This window comes from Arachis hypogaea, chromosome 6 (genome assembly GCF_003086295.3).
Source record: "Arachis hypogaea cultivar Tifrunner chromosome 6, arahy.Tifrunner.gnm2.J5K5, whole genome shotgun sequence".
In the NCBI taxonomy this organism is placed as follows: Eukaryota; Viridiplantae; Streptophyta; class Magnoliopsida; order Fabales; family Fabaceae; genus Arachis; species Arachis hypogaea.
Window position 1 is genome coordinate 40,524,433 of NC_092041.1, and position 17,190 is coordinate 40,541,622.

The 17,190-nt window shown below is 48.4% G+C and overlaps 41 non-coding genes and 1 pseudogene across 41 annotated transcripts; all 42 read left to right on the forward strand.

Annotated features, from left to right (window-relative positions):
* The first annotated feature begins 1,340 nt into the window (after positions 1 to 1,340).
* Positions 1,341 to 1,444, forward strand: LOC112699583 (small nucleolar RNA R71). The gene has a single exon (XR_003152529.1). It is a non-coding gene; the product is annotated as a small nucleolar RNA R71 (small nucleolar RNA).
* A 3,209-nt stretch (positions 1,445 to 4,653) lies between these two features.
* LOC112700792 (5S ribosomal RNA) lies at positions 4,654 to 4,772 on the forward strand. The gene has a single exon (XR_003153682.1). It is a non-coding gene; the product is annotated as a 5S ribosomal RNA (ribosomal RNA).
* Positions 4,773 to 4,957: 185 nt separating this feature from the next.
* Positions 4,958 to 5,076, forward strand: LOC112698829 (5S ribosomal RNA). The gene has a single exon (XR_003151964.1). It is a non-coding gene; the product is annotated as a 5S ribosomal RNA (ribosomal RNA).
* A 184-nt stretch (positions 5,077 to 5,260) lies between these two features.
* LOC112698861 (5S ribosomal RNA) lies at positions 5,261 to 5,379 on the forward strand. The gene has a single exon (XR_003151994.1). It is a non-coding gene; the product is annotated as a 5S ribosomal RNA (ribosomal RNA).
* A 186-nt stretch (positions 5,380 to 5,565) lies between these two features.
* On the forward strand, positions 5,566 to 5,684 carry LOC112698965 (5S ribosomal RNA). Its single transcript, XR_003152092.1, has one exon. It is a non-coding gene; the product is annotated as a 5S ribosomal RNA (ribosomal RNA).
* A 185-nt stretch (positions 5,685 to 5,869) lies between these two features.
* Positions 5,870 to 5,988, forward strand: LOC112698992 (5S ribosomal RNA). The gene has a single exon (XR_003152118.1). It is a non-coding gene; the product is annotated as a 5S ribosomal RNA (ribosomal RNA).
* Positions 5,989 to 6,174: 186 nt separating this feature from the next.
* Positions 6,175 to 6,292, forward strand: LOC112698687 (5S ribosomal RNA). Its single transcript, XR_003151831.1, has one exon. It is a non-coding gene; the product is annotated as a 5S ribosomal RNA (ribosomal RNA).
* A 186-nt stretch (positions 6,293 to 6,478) lies between these two features.
* Positions 6,479 to 6,597, forward strand: LOC112698544 (5S ribosomal RNA). The gene has a single exon (XR_003151695.1). It is a non-coding gene; the product is annotated as a 5S ribosomal RNA (ribosomal RNA).
* Positions 6,598 to 6,789: 192 nt separating this feature from the next.
* On the forward strand, positions 6,790 to 6,908 carry LOC112698974 (5S ribosomal RNA). Its single transcript, XR_003152101.1, has one exon. It is a non-coding gene; the product is annotated as a 5S ribosomal RNA (ribosomal RNA).
* Positions 6,909 to 7,092: 184 nt separating this feature from the next.
* LOC112698604 (5S ribosomal RNA) lies at positions 7,093 to 7,211 on the forward strand. The gene has a single exon (XR_003151752.1). It is a non-coding gene; the product is annotated as a 5S ribosomal RNA (ribosomal RNA).
* Positions 7,212 to 7,396: 185 nt separating this feature from the next.
* On the forward strand, positions 7,397 to 7,515 carry LOC112698606 (5S ribosomal RNA). Its single transcript, XR_003151753.1, has one exon. It is a non-coding gene; the product is annotated as a 5S ribosomal RNA (ribosomal RNA).
* Positions 7,516 to 7,701: 186 nt separating this feature from the next.
* LOC112698840 (5S ribosomal RNA) lies at positions 7,702 to 7,819 on the forward strand. The gene has a single exon (XR_003151974.1). It is a non-coding gene; the product is annotated as a 5S ribosomal RNA (ribosomal RNA).
* A 185-nt stretch (positions 7,820 to 8,004) lies between these two features.
* Positions 8,005 to 8,121, forward strand: LOC112699163 (5S ribosomal RNA). The gene has a single exon (XR_003152280.1). It is a non-coding gene; the product is annotated as a 5S ribosomal RNA (ribosomal RNA).
* Positions 8,122 to 8,307: 186 nt separating this feature from the next.
* On the forward strand, positions 8,308 to 8,426 carry LOC112700794 (5S ribosomal RNA). The gene has a single exon (XR_003153684.1). It is a non-coding gene; the product is annotated as a 5S ribosomal RNA (ribosomal RNA).
* Positions 8,427 to 8,610: 184 nt separating this feature from the next.
* On the forward strand, positions 8,611 to 8,729 carry LOC112700795 (5S ribosomal RNA). Its single transcript, XR_003153685.1, has one exon. It is a non-coding gene; the product is annotated as a 5S ribosomal RNA (ribosomal RNA).
* Positions 8,730 to 8,921: 192 nt separating this feature from the next.
* Positions 8,922 to 9,040, forward strand: LOC112700796 (5S ribosomal RNA). The gene has a single exon (XR_003153686.1). It is a non-coding gene; the product is annotated as a 5S ribosomal RNA (ribosomal RNA).
* Positions 9,041 to 9,228: 188 nt separating this feature from the next.
* On the forward strand, positions 9,229 to 9,347 carry LOC112698627 (5S ribosomal RNA). Its single transcript, XR_003151773.1, has one exon. It is a non-coding gene; the product is annotated as a 5S ribosomal RNA (ribosomal RNA).
* Positions 9,348 to 9,534: 187 nt separating this feature from the next.
* On the forward strand, positions 9,535 to 9,653 carry LOC112700797 (5S ribosomal RNA). The gene has a single exon (XR_003153687.1). It is a non-coding gene; the product is annotated as a 5S ribosomal RNA (ribosomal RNA).
* A 186-nt stretch (positions 9,654 to 9,839) lies between these two features.
* Positions 9,840 to 9,958, forward strand: LOC112700798 (5S ribosomal RNA). Its single transcript, XR_003153688.1, has one exon. It is a non-coding gene; the product is annotated as a 5S ribosomal RNA (ribosomal RNA).
* A 191-nt stretch (positions 9,959 to 10,149) lies between these two features.
* LOC112700800 (5S ribosomal RNA) lies at positions 10,150 to 10,268 on the forward strand. Its single transcript, XR_003153689.1, has one exon. It is a non-coding gene; the product is annotated as a 5S ribosomal RNA (ribosomal RNA).
* A 187-nt stretch (positions 10,269 to 10,455) lies between these two features.
* On the forward strand, positions 10,456 to 10,574 carry LOC112700801 (5S ribosomal RNA). The gene has a single exon (XR_003153690.1). It is a non-coding gene; the product is annotated as a 5S ribosomal RNA (ribosomal RNA).
* Positions 10,575 to 10,762: 188 nt separating this feature from the next.
* On the forward strand, positions 10,763 to 10,880 carry LOC112698841 (5S ribosomal RNA). The gene has a single exon (XR_003151975.1). It is a non-coding gene; the product is annotated as a 5S ribosomal RNA (ribosomal RNA).
* A 187-nt stretch (positions 10,881 to 11,067) lies between these two features.
* On the forward strand, positions 11,068 to 11,186 carry LOC112700802 (5S ribosomal RNA). The gene has a single exon (XR_003153691.1). It is a non-coding gene; the product is annotated as a 5S ribosomal RNA (ribosomal RNA).
* Positions 11,187 to 11,374: 188 nt separating this feature from the next.
* Positions 11,375 to 11,493, forward strand: LOC112700803 (5S ribosomal RNA). Its single transcript, XR_003153692.1, has one exon. It is a non-coding gene; the product is annotated as a 5S ribosomal RNA (ribosomal RNA).
* A 187-nt stretch (positions 11,494 to 11,680) lies between these two features.
* Positions 11,681 to 11,799, forward strand: LOC112700804 (5S ribosomal RNA). The gene has a single exon (XR_003153693.1). It is a non-coding gene; the product is annotated as a 5S ribosomal RNA (ribosomal RNA).
* A 189-nt stretch (positions 11,800 to 11,988) lies between these two features.
* Positions 11,989 to 12,107, forward strand: LOC112700806 (5S ribosomal RNA). The gene has a single exon (XR_003153695.1). It is a non-coding gene; the product is annotated as a 5S ribosomal RNA (ribosomal RNA).
* A 187-nt stretch (positions 12,108 to 12,294) lies between these two features.
* Positions 12,295 to 12,413, forward strand: LOC112700807 (5S ribosomal RNA). Its single transcript, XR_003153696.1, has one exon. It is a non-coding gene; the product is annotated as a 5S ribosomal RNA (ribosomal RNA).
* Positions 12,414 to 12,602: 189 nt separating this feature from the next.
* LOC112700808 (5S ribosomal RNA) lies at positions 12,603 to 12,721 on the forward strand. The gene has a single exon (XR_003153697.1). It is a non-coding gene; the product is annotated as a 5S ribosomal RNA (ribosomal RNA).
* Positions 12,722 to 12,909: 188 nt separating this feature from the next.
* On the forward strand, positions 12,910 to 13,028 carry LOC112700809 (5S ribosomal RNA). Its single transcript, XR_003153698.1, has one exon. It is a non-coding gene; the product is annotated as a 5S ribosomal RNA (ribosomal RNA).
* A 187-nt stretch (positions 13,029 to 13,215) lies between these two features.
* Positions 13,216 to 13,334, forward strand: LOC112700810 (5S ribosomal RNA). Its single transcript, XR_003153699.1, has one exon. It is a non-coding gene; the product is annotated as a 5S ribosomal RNA (ribosomal RNA).
* A 187-nt stretch (positions 13,335 to 13,521) lies between these two features.
* On the forward strand, positions 13,522 to 13,640 carry LOC112700811 (5S ribosomal RNA). Its single transcript, XR_003153700.1, has one exon. It is a non-coding gene; the product is annotated as a 5S ribosomal RNA (ribosomal RNA).
* A 187-nt stretch (positions 13,641 to 13,827) lies between these two features.
* On the forward strand, positions 13,828 to 13,946 carry LOC112700812 (5S ribosomal RNA). The gene has a single exon (XR_003153701.1). It is a non-coding gene; the product is annotated as a 5S ribosomal RNA (ribosomal RNA).
* Positions 13,947 to 14,132: 186 nt separating this feature from the next.
* LOC112698492 (5S ribosomal RNA) lies at positions 14,133 to 14,251 on the forward strand. Its single transcript, XR_003151644.1, has one exon. It is a non-coding gene; the product is annotated as a 5S ribosomal RNA (ribosomal RNA).
* Positions 14,252 to 14,438: 187 nt separating this feature from the next.
* On the forward strand, positions 14,439 to 14,557 carry LOC112700813 (5S ribosomal RNA). The gene has a single exon (XR_003153702.1). It is a non-coding gene; the product is annotated as a 5S ribosomal RNA (ribosomal RNA).
* A 187-nt stretch (positions 14,558 to 14,744) lies between these two features.
* Positions 14,745 to 14,863, forward strand: LOC112700814 (5S ribosomal RNA). Its single transcript, XR_003153703.1, has one exon. It is a non-coding gene; the product is annotated as a 5S ribosomal RNA (ribosomal RNA).
* A 188-nt stretch (positions 14,864 to 15,051) lies between these two features.
* On the forward strand, positions 15,052 to 15,170 carry LOC112700815 (5S ribosomal RNA). The gene has a single exon (XR_003153704.1). It is a non-coding gene; the product is annotated as a 5S ribosomal RNA (ribosomal RNA).
* Positions 15,171 to 15,358: 188 nt separating this feature from the next.
* On the forward strand, positions 15,359 to 15,476 carry LOC112698797 (5S ribosomal RNA). The gene has a single exon (XR_003151934.1). It is a non-coding gene; the product is annotated as a 5S ribosomal RNA (ribosomal RNA).
* A 187-nt stretch (positions 15,477 to 15,663) lies between these two features.
* On the forward strand, positions 15,664 to 15,780 carry LOC112699134 (5S ribosomal RNA). The gene has a single exon (XR_003152253.1). It is a non-coding gene; the product is annotated as a 5S ribosomal RNA (ribosomal RNA).
* A 186-nt stretch (positions 15,781 to 15,966) lies between these two features.
* LOC112699354 (5S ribosomal RNA) lies at positions 15,967 to 16,080 on the forward strand. Its single transcript, XR_003152430.1, has one exon. It is a non-coding gene; the product is annotated as a 5S ribosomal RNA (ribosomal RNA).
* Positions 16,081 to 16,265: 185 nt separating this feature from the next.
* On the forward strand, positions 16,266 to 16,384 carry LOC112698609 (5S ribosomal RNA). Its single transcript, XR_003151756.1, has one exon. It is a non-coding gene; the product is annotated as a 5S ribosomal RNA (ribosomal RNA).
* A 185-nt stretch (positions 16,385 to 16,569) lies between these two features.
* On the forward strand, positions 16,570 to 16,686 carry LOC112699149 (5S ribosomal RNA). Its single transcript, XR_003152267.1, has one exon. It is a non-coding gene; the product is annotated as a 5S ribosomal RNA (ribosomal RNA).
* A 184-nt stretch (positions 16,687 to 16,870) lies between these two features.
* On the forward strand, positions 16,871 to 16,982 carry LOC112699530 (5S ribosomal RNA; annotated as a pseudogene).
* The last annotated feature ends 208 nt before the right edge of the window (positions 16,983 to 17,190 follow it).

The window sequence follows — 17,190 nt, forward strand, 5'->3', positions numbered from 1 at the left end:
CTCCTAGATCACAGAATCCTCTGTCAATTTTTGTTTCCCCTATGATGCAGGGGATATGAAAACTTCCTGGGTCTGTTTTCTTAGAGACTATGTCCTTCTTGATGAGGGCACTGCATTCTTTGTTCATTATTACAGTTTGTCCTCCCTTCAAAACTCTTTTCTTGCTCAGCAATTTCTTCAAATACTTGATATGTGTAGGCATCTGCTGAAGAATCTCAAGAAAGGGAATATTGATATGGAGAGACTTAAATGTCTCTAAAAACCTTGAATATGTTTTCCCTTTTTCACCTCCTCCTAACCTCTGAGGAAATGGTGCTTTTGGTTGGTATGTTTCCAGCATGCCTTTATTTTGCAGTTCCTTGGCTTGCTCAGTTTCACTTTCCTGCTTAGCTTCTTCCACACCTTCCTTCAAGATTTCTGGCTCCTGTTCTGAGGGTCTGATTCCTTCTTCTTCTGAGACTTCCTTCAATATGGTGATGGCCTTGCATTCTTCCCATCTCACTCCCTTTTGTTCCCCTTTAGGATTCTTTTCTGTGTCACTAGGGAACACTGCAGTTGACTTGGGGGCCTGTTGAGATAGCTCTCCTACCCGAGACTCCATCCTCTTGAGTTTTTCACCATGGTTCCTTAAGGTAGATCTCACATCATCCCTAAAGCTTTTCAACTCACTTATGTCCTGACCCATGTTTGCAAGCATTCCTTCTATCCTGTTTAATTGATCTTGAAATTGTTGGTTCAGATTAGGTTGGGCAGGTTGATTATTTTGGCCATGATATGGTGGTTGGGAGTAAGTGTTTTGTGTGGCTTGGTATGATCTTTGGTTGGAGTTTTGGTATGTGGAATTGTTATGTTGGTTGGGGTTGTAAGGTTTGTGGTTTTGTGGTTGGGTTTGCTGGTTTCCCCACCCAAAGTTTGGGTGGTTTTTCCAGCCTGGGTTGTAAGTGTTGGAATGTGGATCATATGGTTGCCTTTGTTGATTACCCACATAGTTGGCCTCTTCCCAATCACCTCCTTCAGTGCTTACTTCCTCTTGATCTTGTGTGTGTATTGCAGCCACTTGATTTGTTTCTAATTTCCTGGTGAGCTCTGCTAGTTGCTTGGCAAACACCTTGTTTTGGGATAGAATTGTATCAACATGGTTCAGCTCCATGACTCCCTTAGTGTTGTGTCTCTCTGAAGCATAGTAGTACTCATTCTCAGCCACTGTCTCAATCACTTCAATGGCTTCTTCCACAGTCTTTTTCCTGTTCAATGAACCTCCTGATGAATGGTCTACAGCCTTCCTTGATTCATAAGAAAGTCCATCATAGAAAATATGCAATTGCACCCAGTCATGGAACATGTCTGGTGGGCATTTCCTTGTCAAATCCTTGAACCTCTCCCATGCCTCGTAGAGAGTTTCACCATTTTGTTGTCTAAAAGTCTGAACCTCAGATCGAAGCCTATTGACCTTTTGTGGGGGGTAGAAACGTGCCAGAAACTTGCTTTCCACCTCATCCCAGGTTGTTAGGCTCCCCCTTGGGAATGATTCCAGCCACTTAGCTGCCTTGTCCCTAAGTGAAAATGGGAACAAGAGCAGTTTATAGGCATCTTCCTGGACTCCATTGGACTTCACAGTGTCGCAAATTCTCAGGAATTTTGTGAGATGTTGGTTTGGATCTTCATTAGCACTCCCACCAAATGAACAATGATCCTCCACCAGTGATATTAGCTGTGGTTTGAGTTCAAAATTGTTGGCCTGAATGGGTGGTTTCTGAATGCTACTACCACAATTCCCAGAGGTTGGGTTTATGTATGAACCAAGAACCCTCCTCTCGGGAATGGCATTGTTTCCCTCAGCTCTCTCATGGTTGTGAACTTCTCTATCCATGTTGAGATCTAGAGCTTCCTCAAAATTGTCCTCAGATTCTCCTTCAGATTCTTCTTCTCCCAGTACTCTTTTCCTTCTTGCTTCCCTTCTAAGTTTATGAAGGGTCCTCTCTGGTTCAGTATATGGAGGATTTGATGTCTCTCCTCTCCTACCTGTCATACAAGAACACAGCACAGGCAACAAACAAGTGAAATACTCTTGGTTAATGGAAGAGTATGGTTAGAGCAGTTGAGGAATTAATTCAAATAGTTAGTGAGTCAGTGAGTTAGTTGCTTGAATTTAAAGGCATAAAGAAAGAAAGCAAGTAACAGAGTGCAGAAATTAAAATTCAACAAGTAACTTGAACTGAATTAACAAAACAAGAAAAATGCTCAATCTAGTTAACTTCCAATTTGAGAATTGTCAATCGAAAACCAATCCCCGGCAACGGCGCCATAAACTTGATGCTACGATTTTAGGAAATTGCACGATCGGCAAAAATTCCTTCCGGCAAGTACACCGGTTATCGTCAAGTAAAAACTCACAATAGAGTGAGGTCGAATCCCACAAGGATTGGTTGAGTGAGCAATTCGGATTAGAAGTGTGTTCTAGTTGAGCGGAATCAAGATTTAGATGAGATTTGCGGAATGTTAAATTGCATGAATTAAAGAGCGAGAAGCTAAATTGCTGAAATTAAAAAGGGATCGGGGTGATTGCATGAATTTAATTGCAGAATGTAAAGAGAAAGTGGTAGATCAGAAATGGGGAATTCATTGGGGTTCAGGAGATATTGAGATCTCCGAATCAAAACATTTTTTATCCCTTCCTCAACCAATGCATTCATTGAATTTTGCTTGGCAATCTTATATGATTGGATCCCAATCCCTTGGCTCACCAATTCTCTCTAAAAACAAACAAATTCCCAATCCCTTGGTTTAAATGTTCATAAGAAGAGATGGTGCTCGATCACTGATTATACCACACAGTTTCATGAACCACAATTTGGTAGGATTACATGTCACAATATCCATCCAAACCCCAATCCAATTCACTGTGAGAAAGCTTCTCTAGCATGAATCCTCCATTCCTTTCCCAAGGTTCCGAATGATTCCAATTATGGATAGTTTCTTTCCAAGACAACTAACCAATGGAATTAGATCGAGAAGCTTTCTAATAAAATTCAAGAGAAAAGATTGAAGAAGAAGATAAAAACTATTATTGATTCATTGAATTACAATAGAGCTCCCTAACCCAATGAAAGGGGTTTAGTGAGTCATAGCTCTGAATTCAATTACAAAAAGTATGAAAACTCCAAAAATGATCCCCCCCAAAAGTCCTCTACTAACTTAAATTCTATCCTATTTATACACTTTCTAAATTGAGCTTCTGTTGTGTTTCTTGGGCTTTGAGGCCTTTCCCTGATTTCCTTTTGCTTTGGGTTTATGATCCATAATCCTGATGAGGCTGCTGATCCAATTCTGGAACATTCATTGAGCCAACTTAGTGATAATCAAGTAATGACACATGACTCAACAAATTGAAATTCCAGACTCATCAATTCTTCAGGCCCAATCCCATAAACCATGATATTCAATTGGGTTTCATACCAGAGTACGTTTAAGTTAATGTTTGTGCTCAAATGCTAACTTAAACTGCAATATCTTTGGCCCAGAAACCTTTTCAAATAGTGGCGTTTAAGTTGCAGTTTAAGCTTCAGTTTAAGGTTAAACTGAAGCTTAAACGTGGAAATGGAAGAAAGCAATCCTGGAGGGTAAAGTAGTCGAACACGTTTAAGCTTCAGTTTAAGGTTAAACTAAAGCTTAAACGTGGAAATGGAAGAAAGCAACCCTGGAGGGTAAAGTAGTCGAACACGTTTAAGCTTCAGTTTAAGGTTAAACTGAAGCTTAAACGTGGAAATGGAAGAAAGCAACCCCGGAGTGTGGAATGGTCGAACACGTTTAAGCTCCAGTTTAAGCTTAAACTGGAGCTTAAACGTGGGAATGCTCCCTGGTGCATTTCTCATTTCTGGCGTTTAACTTCCAGTTTAAGGTTAAACTGGAGGTTAAACGCCACTTTCAGCTTTTCTCAGCTTTCATGATTTTGGCGTTTAAGCTCCAGTTTAAGCTTAAACTGGAGCTTAAACGCCACTGATAGTTCCCAGCATTATATGGCTTGGCAGTATAAGTTCCAGTTTAAGCTTAAACTGGAACTTAAACTCCACATGTGGTATTCAAGCTTCCTTTATTGATTTTGTTGCTTCCTTGTCTAGCCTCTTCTTCCCTGAAATCAACCAAAAAACTGCATCAAAGTCTTGCAAAATTTCATGAGAAATCTTCCATTCATAGCATTCAAGTAATATAACTAAAACTCATGGAATTTGCATCAAAATCATACTGTTTGGATGGTTCATTGCTTTGTTATTCATTTAACCATTCTTGGTTACTTTAAGCTCAAGAAAATGCATAAAACAACTAAAACTAACAGAAAAATGCTAGTGAAACTAGCCTAAGATGCCTTGGCATCACGGATCCCATCAGAACTCCGCAGTTAAGCGTGCTTCGGCGATAGTAGTACTAGGATGGGTGACCTCCTGGGAAGTCCTCGTGTTGCACCTCTTTTTTTTTTTTTTTTAACGTCGTGCCGACCTTCATTCTTTAAATGACGCTATCCCGAGTAGGACACCTAAGGGCGAGCCGCAATGGCCTCATCCTCGACAGGCACCTACGGTACCCGCAAGGCTTCGCGGATAGTGTTACGTTCTCTCGCGCCGCATGGTTAACAGAATTGTGTGTGCGAACTATAATAGGTGCGATCATACCAGCACTAATGCACCGGATCCCATCAGAACTCCGCAGTTAAGCGTGCTTGGGCGAGAGTAGTACTAGGATGGGTGACCTCCTGGGAAGTCCTCGTGTTGCACCTCATTTTTTTTTTTAACGTCGTGCCGACCTTCATTCTTTAAATGACGCTATCCCGAGTAGGACACCTAAGGGCGAGCCGCAATGGCCTCATCCTCGACAGGCACCTACGGTACCCGCAAGGCTTCGCGGATAGTGTTACGCTCTCTCGCGCCGCATGGTTAACAAAATTGTGTGTGCGAACTACAATAGGTGCGATCATACCAGCAGTAATGCACGGGATCCCATCAGAACTCCGCAGTTAAGCGTGCTTGGGCGAGAGTAGTACTAGGATGGGTGACCTCCTGGGAAGTCCTCGTGTTGCACCTCATTTTTTTTTTAACGTCGTGCCGACCTTCATTCTTTAAATGACGCTATCCCGAGTAGGACACCTAAGGGCGAGCCGCAATGGCCTCATCCTCGACAGGCACCTACGGTACCCGCAAGGCTTCGCGGATAGTGTTACGCTCTCTCGCGCCGCATGGTTAACAAAATTGTGTGTGCGAACTACAATAGGTGCGATCATACCAGCAGTAATGCACGGGATCCCATCAGAACTCCGCAGTTAAGCGTGCTTGGGCGAGAGTAGTACTAGGATGGGTGACCTCCTGGGAAGTCCTCGTGTTGCACCTTTTTTTTTTTTTTTAACGTCGTGCCGACCTTCATTCTTTAAATAACGCTATCCCGAGTAGGACACCTAAGGGCGAGCCGCAATGGCCTCATCCTCGACAGGCACCTACGGTACCCGCAAGGCTTCGCGGATAGTGTTACGCTCTCTCGCGCCGCATGGTTAACAAAATTGTGTGTGCGAACTATAATAGGTGCGATCATACCAGCACTAATGCATCGGATCCCATCAGATCTCCGCAGTTAAGCGTGCTTGGGTGAGAGTAGTACTAGGATGGGTGACCTCCTGGGAAGTCCTCGTGTTGCACCCTTTTTTTTTTTTTAACGTCGTGCCGACCTTCATTCTTTAAATGACGCTATCCCGAGTAGGACACCTAAGGGCGAGCCGCAATGGCCTCATCCTCGACAGGCACCTACGGTACCCACAAGGCCTCGCGGATAGTGTTACGCTCACTCGCGCCGCATGGTTAACAAAATTGTGTGTGCGAACTATAATAGGTGCGATCATACCAGCACTAATGCACCAGATCCCATCAGAACTCCTCTGTTAAGCGTGCTTGGGCGAGAGTAGTACTAGGATGGGTGACCTCCTGGGAAGTCCTCGTGTTGCACCTCTTTTTTTTTTTTTAACGTCGTGCCGACCTTAATTCTTTAAATGACGCTATCCCGAGTAGGACACCTAAGGGCGAGCCGCAATGGCCTGATCCTCGACAGGCACCTACGGTACCCGCAAGGCTTCGCGGATAGTGTTACGCTCTCTCGCGCCGCATGGTTAACAAAATTGTGTGTGCGAACTATAATAGGTGCGATCATACCAGCACTAATGCACCGGATCCCATCAGAACTCCGCAGTTAAGCATGCTTGGGCGAGAGTAGTACTAGGATGGGTGACCTCCTGGGAAGTCTCGTGTTGCACCTCTTTTTTTTTTTTTAACGTCGTGCCGACCTTCATTCTTTAAATGACGCTATCCCGAGTAGGACACCTAAGGGCGAGCCGCAATGGCCTCATCCTCGACAGGCACCTACGGTACTCGCAAGGTTTCGCGGATAGTGTTACGCTCTCTCGCGCCGCATGGTTAACAAAATTGTGTGTGCGAACTATAATAGGTGCGATCATACCAGCACTAATGCACCGGATCCCATCAGAACTCCGGAGTTAAGCGTGCTTGGGCGAGAGTAGTACTAGGATGGGTGACCTCCTGGGAAGCCCTCGTGTTGCACCTCTTTTTTTTTTTTTTTTTTTAACGTCGTGCCGACCTTCATTCTTTAAATGACGCTATCCCGAGTAGGACACCTAAGGGCGAGCCGCAATGGCCTCATCCGCGACAAGCACCTACGGTACCCGCAAGGCTTCGCGGATAGTGTTACGCTCTCTCGCGCCGCATGGTTAACAAAATTGTGTGTGCGAACTACAATAGGTGCGATCATACCAGCACTAATGCACCGGATCCCATCAGAACTCCGCAGTTAAGCATGCTTGGGCGAGAGTAGAACTAGGATGGGTGACCTCCTGGGAAGTCCTCGTGTTGCACCTCTTTTTTTTTTTTAACGTCGTACCGACCTTCATTCTTTAAATGACGCTATCCCGAGTAGGACACCTAAGGGCGAGCCGCAATGGCCTCATCCTCGACAGGCACCTACGGTACCCGCAAGGCTTCGCGGATAGTGTTACCTCTCTCGCGCCGCATGGTTAACAAAATTGTGTGTGCGAACTATAATAGGTGCGATCATACCAGCACTAATGCACCGGATCCCATCAGAACTCCGCAGTTAAGCGTGCTTGGGCGAGAGTAGTATTAGGATGGGTGACCTCCTGGGAAGTCCTCGTGTTGCACCTCTTTTTTTTTTTTAACGTCGTACCGACCTTCATTCTTTAAATGACGCTATCCCGAGTAGGACACCTAAGGGTGAGCCGCAATGGCCTCATCCTCGACAGGCACCTACGGTACCCGCAAGGCTTCGCGGATAGTGTTACACTCTCTCGCGCCGCATGGTTAACAAAATTGTATGTGCGAACTATAATAGGTGCGATCATACCAGCACTAATGCACCGGATCCCATCAGAACTCCGCAGTTAAGCGTGCTTGGGCGAGAGTAGTATTAGGATGGGTGACCTCCTGGGAAGTCCTCGTGTTGCACCTCTTTTTTTTTTTTTAACGTCGTGCCGACCTTCATTCTTTAAATGACGCTATCCCGAGTAGGACACCTAAGGGCGAGCCGCAATGGCCTCATCCTCGACAGGTACCTACGGTACCCGCAAGGCTTCGCGGATAGTGTTACGTTCTCTCGCGCCGCATGGTTAACAAAATTGTGTGTGCGAACTATAATAGGTGCGTCATACCAGCACTAATGCACCGGATCCCATCAGAACTCCGCAGTTAAGCGTGCTTGGGCGAGAGTAGTACTAGGATGGGTGACCTCCTGGGAAGTCCTCGTGTTGCACCTCTTTTTTTTTTTTTAACGTCGTGCCGACCTTCATTCTTTAAATGACGCTATCCCGAGTAGGACACCTAAGGGCGAGCCGCAATGGCCTCATCCTCGACAGGCACCTACGGTACCCGCAAGGCTTCGGGATAGTGTTACGCTCTCTCGCGCCGCATGGTTAACAAAATTGTGTGTGCGAACTACAATAGGTGCGATCATACCGCATAATGCACCGGATCCCATCAGAACTCCGCAGTTAAGCGTGCTTGGGCGAGAGTAGTACTAGGATGGGTGACCTCCTGGGAAGTCCTCGTGTTGCACCTCTTTTTTTTTTTTTAACGTCGTGCCGACCTTCATTCTTTAAATGACGCTATCCCGAGTAGGACACCTAAGGGCGAGCCGCAATGGCCTCATCCTCGACAGGCACCTACGGTACCCGCAAGGCTTCGCGGATAGTGTTACGCTCTCTCGCGCCGCATGGTTAACAAAATTGTGTGTGCGAACTATAATAGGTGCGATCATACCAGCACTAATGCACCGGATCCCATCAGAACTCCGCAGTTAAGCGTGCTTGGGCGAGAGTAGTACTAGGATGGGTGACCTCCTGGGAAGTCCTCGTGTTGCACCTCTTTTTTTTTTTTAACGTCGTGCCGACCTTCATTCTTTAAATGACGCTATCCCGAGTAGGACACCTAAGGGCGAGCCGCAATGGCCTCATCCTCGACAGGCACCTACGGTACCCGCAAGGTTCGCGGATAGTGTTACGCTCTCTCGCGCCGCATGGTTAACAAAATTGTGTGTGCGAACTATAATAGGTGCGATCATACCAGCACTAATGCACCGGATCCCATCAGAACTCCGCAGTTAAGCGTGCTTGGGCGAGAGTAGTACTAGGATGGGTGACCTCCTGGGAAGTCCTCGTGTTGCACCTCTTTTTTTTTTTTTTTTTTTAACGTCGTGCCGACCTTCATTCTTTAAATGACGCTATCCCGAGTAGGACACCTAAGGGCGAGCCGCAATGGCCTCATCCTCGACAGGCACCTACGGTACCCGCAAGGCTTCGCGGATAGTGTTACGCTCTCTCGCGCCGCATGGTTAACAAAATTGTGTGTGCGAACTATAATAGGTGCGATCATACCAGCACTAATGCACCGGATCCCATCAGAACTCCGCAGTTAAGCGTGCTTGGGCGAGAGTAGTACTAGGATGGGTGACCTCCTGGGAAGTCCTCGTGTTGCACCTCTTTTTTTTTTTTTTTAACGTCGTGCCGACCTTCATTCTTTAAATGACGCTATCCCGAGTAGGACACCTAAGGGCGAGCCGCAATGGCCTCATCCTCGACAGGCACCTACGGTACCCGCAAGGCTTCGAGGATAGTGTTACGCTCTCTCGCGCCGCATGGTTAACAAAATTGTGTGTGCGAACTATAATAGGTGCGATCATACCAGCAGTAATGCACCGGATCCCATCAGAACTCCGCAGTTAAGCGTGCTTGGGCGAGAGTAGTACTAGGATGGGTGACCTCCTGGGAAGTCCTCGTGTTGCACCTCTTTTTTTTTTTTTTTAACGTCGTGCCGACCTTAATTCTTTAAATGACGCTATCCCGAGTAGGACACCTAAGGGCGAGCCGCAATGGCCTCATCCTCGACAGGACCTACGGTACCCGCAAGGCTTCGCGGATAGTGTTACGCTCTCTCGCGCCGCATGGTTAACAAAATTGTGTGTGCGAACTATAATAGGTGCGATCATACCAGCACTAATGCACCGGATCCCATCAGAACTCCGCAGTTAAGCGTGCTTGGGCGAGAGTAGTACTAGGATGGGTGACCTCCTGGGAAGTCCTCGTGTTGCACCTCTTTTTTTTTTTTTTAACGTCGTGCCGACCTTCATTCTTTAAATGACGCTATCCCGAGTAGGACACCTAAGGGCGAGCCGCAATGGCCTCATCCTCGACAGGCACCTACGGTACCCGCAAGGTTCGCGGATAGTGTTACGCTCTCTCGCGCCGCATGGTTAACAAAATTGTGTGTGCGAACTATAATAGGTGCGATCATACCAGCACTAATGCACCGGATCCCATCAGAACTCCGCAGTTAAGCGTGCTTGGGCGAGAGTAGTACTAGGATGGGTGACCTCCTGGGAAGTCCTCGTGTTGCACCTCTTTTTTTTTTTTTTTTTTAACGTCGTGCCGACCTTCATTCTTTAAATGACGCTATCCCGAGTAGGACACCTAAGGGCGAGCCGCAATGGCCTCATCCTCGACAGGCACCTACGGTACCCGCAAGGCTTCGCGGATAGTGTTACGCTCTCTCGCGCCGCATGGTTAACAAAATTGTGTGTGCGAACTATAATAGGTGCGATCATACCAGCACTAATGCACCGGATCCCATCAGAACTCCGCAGTTAAGCGTGCTTGGGCGAGAGTAGTACTAGGATGGGTGACCTCCTGGGAAGTCCTCGTGTTGCACCTCTTTTTTTTTTTTTTAACGTCGTGCCGACCTTCATTCTTTAAATGACGCTATCCCGAGTAGGACACCTAAGGGCGAGCCGCAATGGCCTCATCCTCGACAGGCACCTACGGTACCCGCAAGGCTTCGCGGATAGTGTTACGCTCTCTCGCGCCGCATGGTTAACAAAATTGTGTGTGCGAACTATAATAGGTGCGATCATACCAGCACTAATGCACCGGATCCCATCAGAACTCCGCAGTTAAGCGTGCTTGGGCGAGAGTAGTACTAGGATGGGTGACCTCCTGGGAAGTCCTCGTGTTGCACCTCTTTTTTTTTTTTTTTAACGTCGTGCCGACCTTCATTCTTTAAATGACGCTATCCCGAGTAGGACACCTAAGGGCGAGCCGCAATGGCCTCATCCTCGACAGGCACCTACGGTACCCGCAAGGCTTCGCGGATAGTGTTACGCTCTCTCGCGCCGCATGGTTAACAAAATTGTGTGTGCGAACTATAATAGGTGCGTCATACCAGCACTAATGCACCGGATCCCATCAGAACTCCGCAGTTAAGCGTGCTTGGGCGAGAGTAGTACTAGGATGGGTGACCTCCTGGGAAGTCCTCGTGTTGCACCTCTTTTTTTTTTTTTTAACGTCGTGCCGACCTTCATTCTTTAAATGACGCTATCCCGAGTAGGACACCTAAGGGCGAGCCGCAATGGCCTCATCCTCGACAGGCACCTACGGTACCCGCAAGGCTTCGCGGATAGTGTTACGCTCTCTCGCGCCGCATGGTTAACAAAATTGTGTGTGCGAACTATAATAGGTGCGATCATACCAGCACTAATGCACCGGATCCCATCAGAACTCCGCAGTTAAGCGTGCTTGGGCGAGAGTAGTACTAGGATGGGTGACCTCCTGGGAAGTCCTCGTGTTGCACCTCTTTTTTTTTTTTTTTAACGTCGTGCCGACCTTCATTCTTTAAATGACGCTATCCCGAGTAGGACACCTAAGGGCGAGCCGCAATGGCCTCATCCTCGACAGGCACCTACGGTACCCGCAAGGCTTCGCGGATAGTGTTACGCTCTCTCGCGCCGCATGGTTAACAAAATTGTGTGTGCGAACTATAATAGGTGCGATCATACCAGCACTAATGCACCGGATCCCATCAGAACTCCGCAGTTAAGCGTGCTTGGGCGAGAGTAGTACTAGGATGGGTGACCTCCTGGGAAGTCCTCGTGTTGCACCTCTTTTTTTTTTTTTTAACGTCGTGCCGACCTTCATTCTTTAAATGACGCTATCCCGAGTAGGACACCTAAGGGCGAGCCGCAATGGCCTCATCCTCGACAGGCACCTACGGTACCCGCAAGGCTTCGCGGATAGTGTTACGCTCTCTCGCGCCGCATGGTTAACAAAATTGTGTGTGCGAACTATAATAGGTGCGATCATACCAGCACTAATGCACCGGATCCCATCAGAACTCCGCAGTTAAGCGTGCTTGGGCGAGAGTAGTACTAGGATGGGTGACCTCCTGGGAAGTCCTCGTGTTGCACCTCTTTTTTTTTTTTTTTTAACGTCGTGCCGACCTTCATTCTTTAAATGACGCTATCCCGAGTAGGACACCTAAGGGCGAGCCGCAATGGCCTCATCCTCGACAGGCACCTACGGTACCCGCAAGGCTTCGCGGATAGTGTTACGCTCTCTCGCGCCGCATGGTTAACAAAATTGTGTGTGCGAACTATAATAGGTGCGATCATACCAGCACTAATGCACCGGATCCCATCAGAACTCCGCAGTTAAGCGTGCTTGGGCGAGAGTAGTACTAGGATGGGTGACCTCCTGGGAAGTCCTCGTGTTGCACCTCTTTTTTTTTTTTTTAACGTCGTGCCGACCTTCATTCTTTAAATGACGCTATCCCGAGTAGGACACCTAAGGGCGAGCCGCAATGGCCTCATCCTCGACAGGCACCTACGGTACCCGCAAGGCTTCGCGGATAGTGTTACGCTCTCTCGCGCCGCATGGTTAACAAAATTGTGTGTGCGAACTATAATAGGTGCGATCATACCAGCACTAATGCACCGGATCCCATCAGAACTCCGCAGTTAAGCGTGCTTGGGCGAGAGTAGTACTAGGATGGGTGACCTCCTGGGAAGTCCTCGTGTTGCACCTCTTTTTTTTTTTTTTTTAACGTCGTGCCGACCTTCATTCTTTAAATGACGCTATCCCGAGTAGGACACCTAAGGGCGAGCCGCAATGGCCTCATCCTCGACAGGCACCTACGGTACCCGCAAGGCTTCGCGGATAGTGTTACGCTCTCTCGCGCCGCATGGTTAACAAAATTGTGTGTGCGAACTATAATAGGTGCGATCATACCAGCACTAATGCACCGGATCCCATCAGAACTCCGCAGTTAAGCGTGCTTGGGCGAGAGTAGTACTAGGATGGGTGACCTCCTGGGAAGTCCTCGTGTTGCACCTCTTTTTTTTTTTTTTTAACGTCGTGCCGACCTTCATTCTTTAAATGACGCTATCCCGAGTAGGACACCTAAGGGCGAGCCGCAATGGCCTCATCCTCGACAGGCACCTACGGTACCCGCAAGGCTTCGCGGATAGTGTTACGCTCTCTCGCGCCGCATGGTTAACAAAATTGTGTGTGCGAACTATAATAGGTGCGATCATACCAGCACTAATGCACCGGATCCCATCAGAACTCCGCAGTTAAGCGTGCTTGGGCGAGAGTAGTACTAGGATGGGTGACCTCCTGGGAAGTCCTCGTGTTGCACCTCTTTTTTTTTTTTTTAACGTCGTGCCGACCTTCATTCTTTAAATGACGCTATCCCGAGTAGGACACCTAAGGGCGAGCCGCAATGGCCTCATCCTCGACAGGCACCTACGGTACCCGCAAGGCTTCGCGGATAGTGTTACGCTCTCTCGCGCCGCATGGTTAACAAAATTGTGTGTGCGAACTATAATAGGTGCGATCATACCAGCACTAATGCACCGGATCCCATCAGAACTCCGCAGTTAAGCGTGCTTGGGCGAGAGTAGTACTAGGATGGGTGACCTCCTGGGAAGTCCTCGTGTTGCACCTCTTTTTTTTTTTTTTTAACGTCGTGCCGACCTTCATTCTTTAAATGACGCTATCCCGAGTAGGACACCTAAGGGCGAGCCGCAATGGCCTCATCCTCGACAGGCACCTACGGTACCCGCAAGGCTTCGCGATAGTGTTACGCTCTCTCGCGCCGCATGGTTAACAAAATTGTGTGTGCGAACTATAATAGGTGCGATCATACCAGCACTAATGCACCGGATCCCATCAGAACTCCGCAGTTAAGCGTGCTTGGGCGAGAGTAGTACTAGGATGGGTGACCTCCTGGGAAGTCCTCGTGTTGCACCTCTTTTTTTTTTTTTTAACGTCGTGCCGACCTTCATTCTTTAAATGACGCTATCCCGAGTAGGACACCTAAGGGCGAGCCGCAATGGCCTCATCCTCGACAGGCACCTACGGTACCCGCAAGGCTTCGCGGATAGTGTTACGCTCTCTCGCGCCGCATGGTTAACAAAATTGTGTGTGCGAACTATAATAGGTGCGATCATACCAGCACTAATGCACCGGATCCCATCAGAACTCCGCAGTTAAGCGTGCTTGGGCGAGAGTAGTACTAGGATGGGTGACCTCCTGGGAAGTCCTCGTGTTGCACCTCTTTTTTTTTTTTTTAACGTCGTGCCGACCTTCATTCTTTAAATGACGCTATCCCGAGTAGGACACCTAAGGGCGAGCCGCAATGGCCTCATCCTCGACAGGCACCTACGGTACCCGCAAGGCTTCGCGATAGTGTTACGCTCTCTCGCGCCGCATGGTTAACAAAATTGTGTGTGCGAACTATAATAGGTGCGATCATACCAGCACTAATGCACCGGATCCCATCAGAACTCCGCAGTTAAGCGTGCTTGGGCGAGAGTAGTACTAGGATGGGTGACCTCCTGGGAAGTCCTCGTGTTGCACCTTTTTTTTTTTTTTTTAACGTCGTGCCGACCTTCATTCTTTAAATGACGCTATCCCGAGTAGGACACCTAAGGGCGAGCCGCAATGGCCTCATCCTCGACAGGCACCTACGGTACCCGCAAGGCTTCGCGGATAGTGTTACGCTCTCTCGCGCCGCATGGTTAACAAAATTGTGTGTGCGAACTATAATAGGTGCGATCATACCAGCACTAATGCACCGGATCCCATCAGAACTCCGCAGTTAAGCGTGCTTGGGCGAGAGTAGTACTAGGATGGGTGACCTCCTGGGAAGTCCTCGTGTTGCACCTCTTTTTTTTTTTTTTTAACGTCGTGCCGACCTTCATTCTTTAAATGACGCTATCCCGAGTAGGACACCTAAGGGCGAGCCGCAATGGCCTCATCCTCGACAGGCACCTACGGTACCCGCAAGGCTTCGCGATAGTGTTACGCTCTCTCGCGCCGCATGGTTAACAAAATTGTGTGTGCGAACTATAATAGGTGCGATCATACCAGCACTAATGCACCGGATCCCATCAGAACTCCGCAGTTAAGCGTGCTTGGGCGAGAGTAGTACTAGGATGGGTGACCTCCTGGGAAGTCCTCGTGTTGCACCTCTTTTTTTTTTTTTTTAACGTCGTGCCGACCTTCATTCTTTAAATGACGCTATCCCGAGTAGGACACCTAAGGGCGAGCCGCAATGGCCTCATCCTCGACAGGCACCTACGGTACCCGCAAGGCTTCGCGGATAGTGTTACGCTCTCTCGCGCCGCATGGTTAACAAAATTGTGTGTGCGAACTATAATAGGTGCGATCATACCAGCACTAATGCACCGGATCCCATCAGAACTCCGCAGTTAAGCGTGCTTGGGCGAGAGTAGTACTAGGATGGGTGACCTCCTGGGAAGTCCTCGTGTTGCACCTCTTTTTTTTTTTTTTTAACGTCGTGCCGACCTTCATTCTTTAAATGACGCTATCCCGAGTAGGACACCTAAGGGCGAGCCGCAATGGCCTCATCCTCGACAGGCACCTACGGTACCCGCAAGGCTTCGCGGATAGTGTTACGCTCTCTCGCGCCGCATGGTTAACAAAATTGTGTGTGCGAACTATAATAGGTGCGATCATACCAGCACTAATGCACCGGATCCCATCAGAACTCCGCAGTTAAGCGTGCTTGGGCGAGAGTAGTACTAGGATGGGTGACCTCCGGGAAGTCCTCGTGTTGCACCTCTTTTTTTTTTTTTTAACGTCGTGCCGACCTTCATTCTTTAAATGACGCTATCCCGAGTAGGACACCTAAGGGCGAGCCGCAATGGCCTCATCCTCGACAGGCACCTACGGTACCCGCAAGGCTTCGCAGATAGTGTTACGCTCTCTCGCGCCGCATGGTTAACAAAATTGTGTGTGCGAACTATAATAGGTGCGATCATACCAGCACTAATGCACCGGATCCCATCAGAACTCCGCAGTTAAGCGTGCTTGGCGAGAGTAGTACTAGGATGGGTGACCTCCTGGAAGTCCTCGTGTTGCACCTCTTTTTTTTTTTTTAACGTCGTGCCGACCTTCATTCTTTAAATGACGCTATCCCGAGTAGGACACCTAAGGGCGAGCCGCAATGGCCTCATCCTCGACAGGCACCTACGGTACCCGCAAGGCTTCGCGGATAGTGTTACGCTCTCTCGCGCCGCATGGTTAACAAAATTGTGTGTGCGAACTATAATAGGTGCGATCATACCAGCACTAATGCACCGGATCCCATCAGAACTCCGCAGTTAAGCGTGCTTGGGCGAGAGTAGTACTAGGATGGGACTCTGGAAGTCCTCGTGTTGCACTCTTTTTTTTTTTTTTTAACGTCGTGCCGACCTTCATTCTTTAAATGACGCTATCCCGAGTAGGACACCTAAGGGCGAGCCGCAATGGCCTCATCCTCGACAGCACCTACGGTACCCGCAAGCTTCGCGGATAGTGTTACGCTCTCTCGCGCCGCATGGTTAACAAAATTGTGTGTGCGAACTATAATAGGTGCGATCATACCAGCACTAATGCACCGGATCCCATCAGAACTCCGCAGTTAAGCGTGCTTGGGTGAGAGTAGTACTAGGATGGGTGACCTCCTGGGAAGTCCTCGTGTTGCACCTCTTTTTTTTTTTTTAACGTCGTGCCGACCTTCATTCTTTAAATGACGCTATCCCGAGTAGGACACCTAAGGGCGAGCCGCAATGGCCTCATCCTCGACAGGCACCTACGGTACCCGCAAGGCTTCGCGATAGTGTTACGCTCTCTCGCGCCGCATGGTTAACAAAATTGTGTGTGCGAACTATAATAGGTGCGATCATACCAGCACTAATGCACCGGATCCCATCAGAACTCCGCAGTTAAGCGTGCTTGGCGAGAGTAGTACTAGGATGGGTGACCTCTGGGAAGTCCTCGTGTTGCACCTTTTTTTTTTTTTTTAACGTCGTGCCGACCTTCATTCTTTAATGACGCTATCCCGAGTAGGACACCTAAGGGCGAGCCGCAATGGCCTCATCCTCGACAGGCACTACGGTACCCGCAAGGCTTCGCGGATAGTGTTACGCTCTCTCGCGCCGCATGGTTAACAAAATTGTGTGTGCGAACTATAATAGGTGCGATCATACCAGCACTAATGCACCGGATCCCATCAGAATCCGCAGTTAAGCGTGCTTGGGCGAGAGTAGTACTAGGATGGTGACCTCTGGAGTCTCGTTTGCACTCTTTTTTTTTTTTTTTACGTCGTGCGACCTTCATTCTTTAAATGACGCTATCCGAGTAGGACACCTAAGGGACCGCAATGCCTCATCCCGACAGGCACCTACTACGCAAGGCTCGCGATAGTGTACGCTCTCTCGCGCCATGGTTAAAAATTTTGTGGAACTATAATAGGTGCTATACCAGCACTAATGCACCGGATCCTCATCAAATCG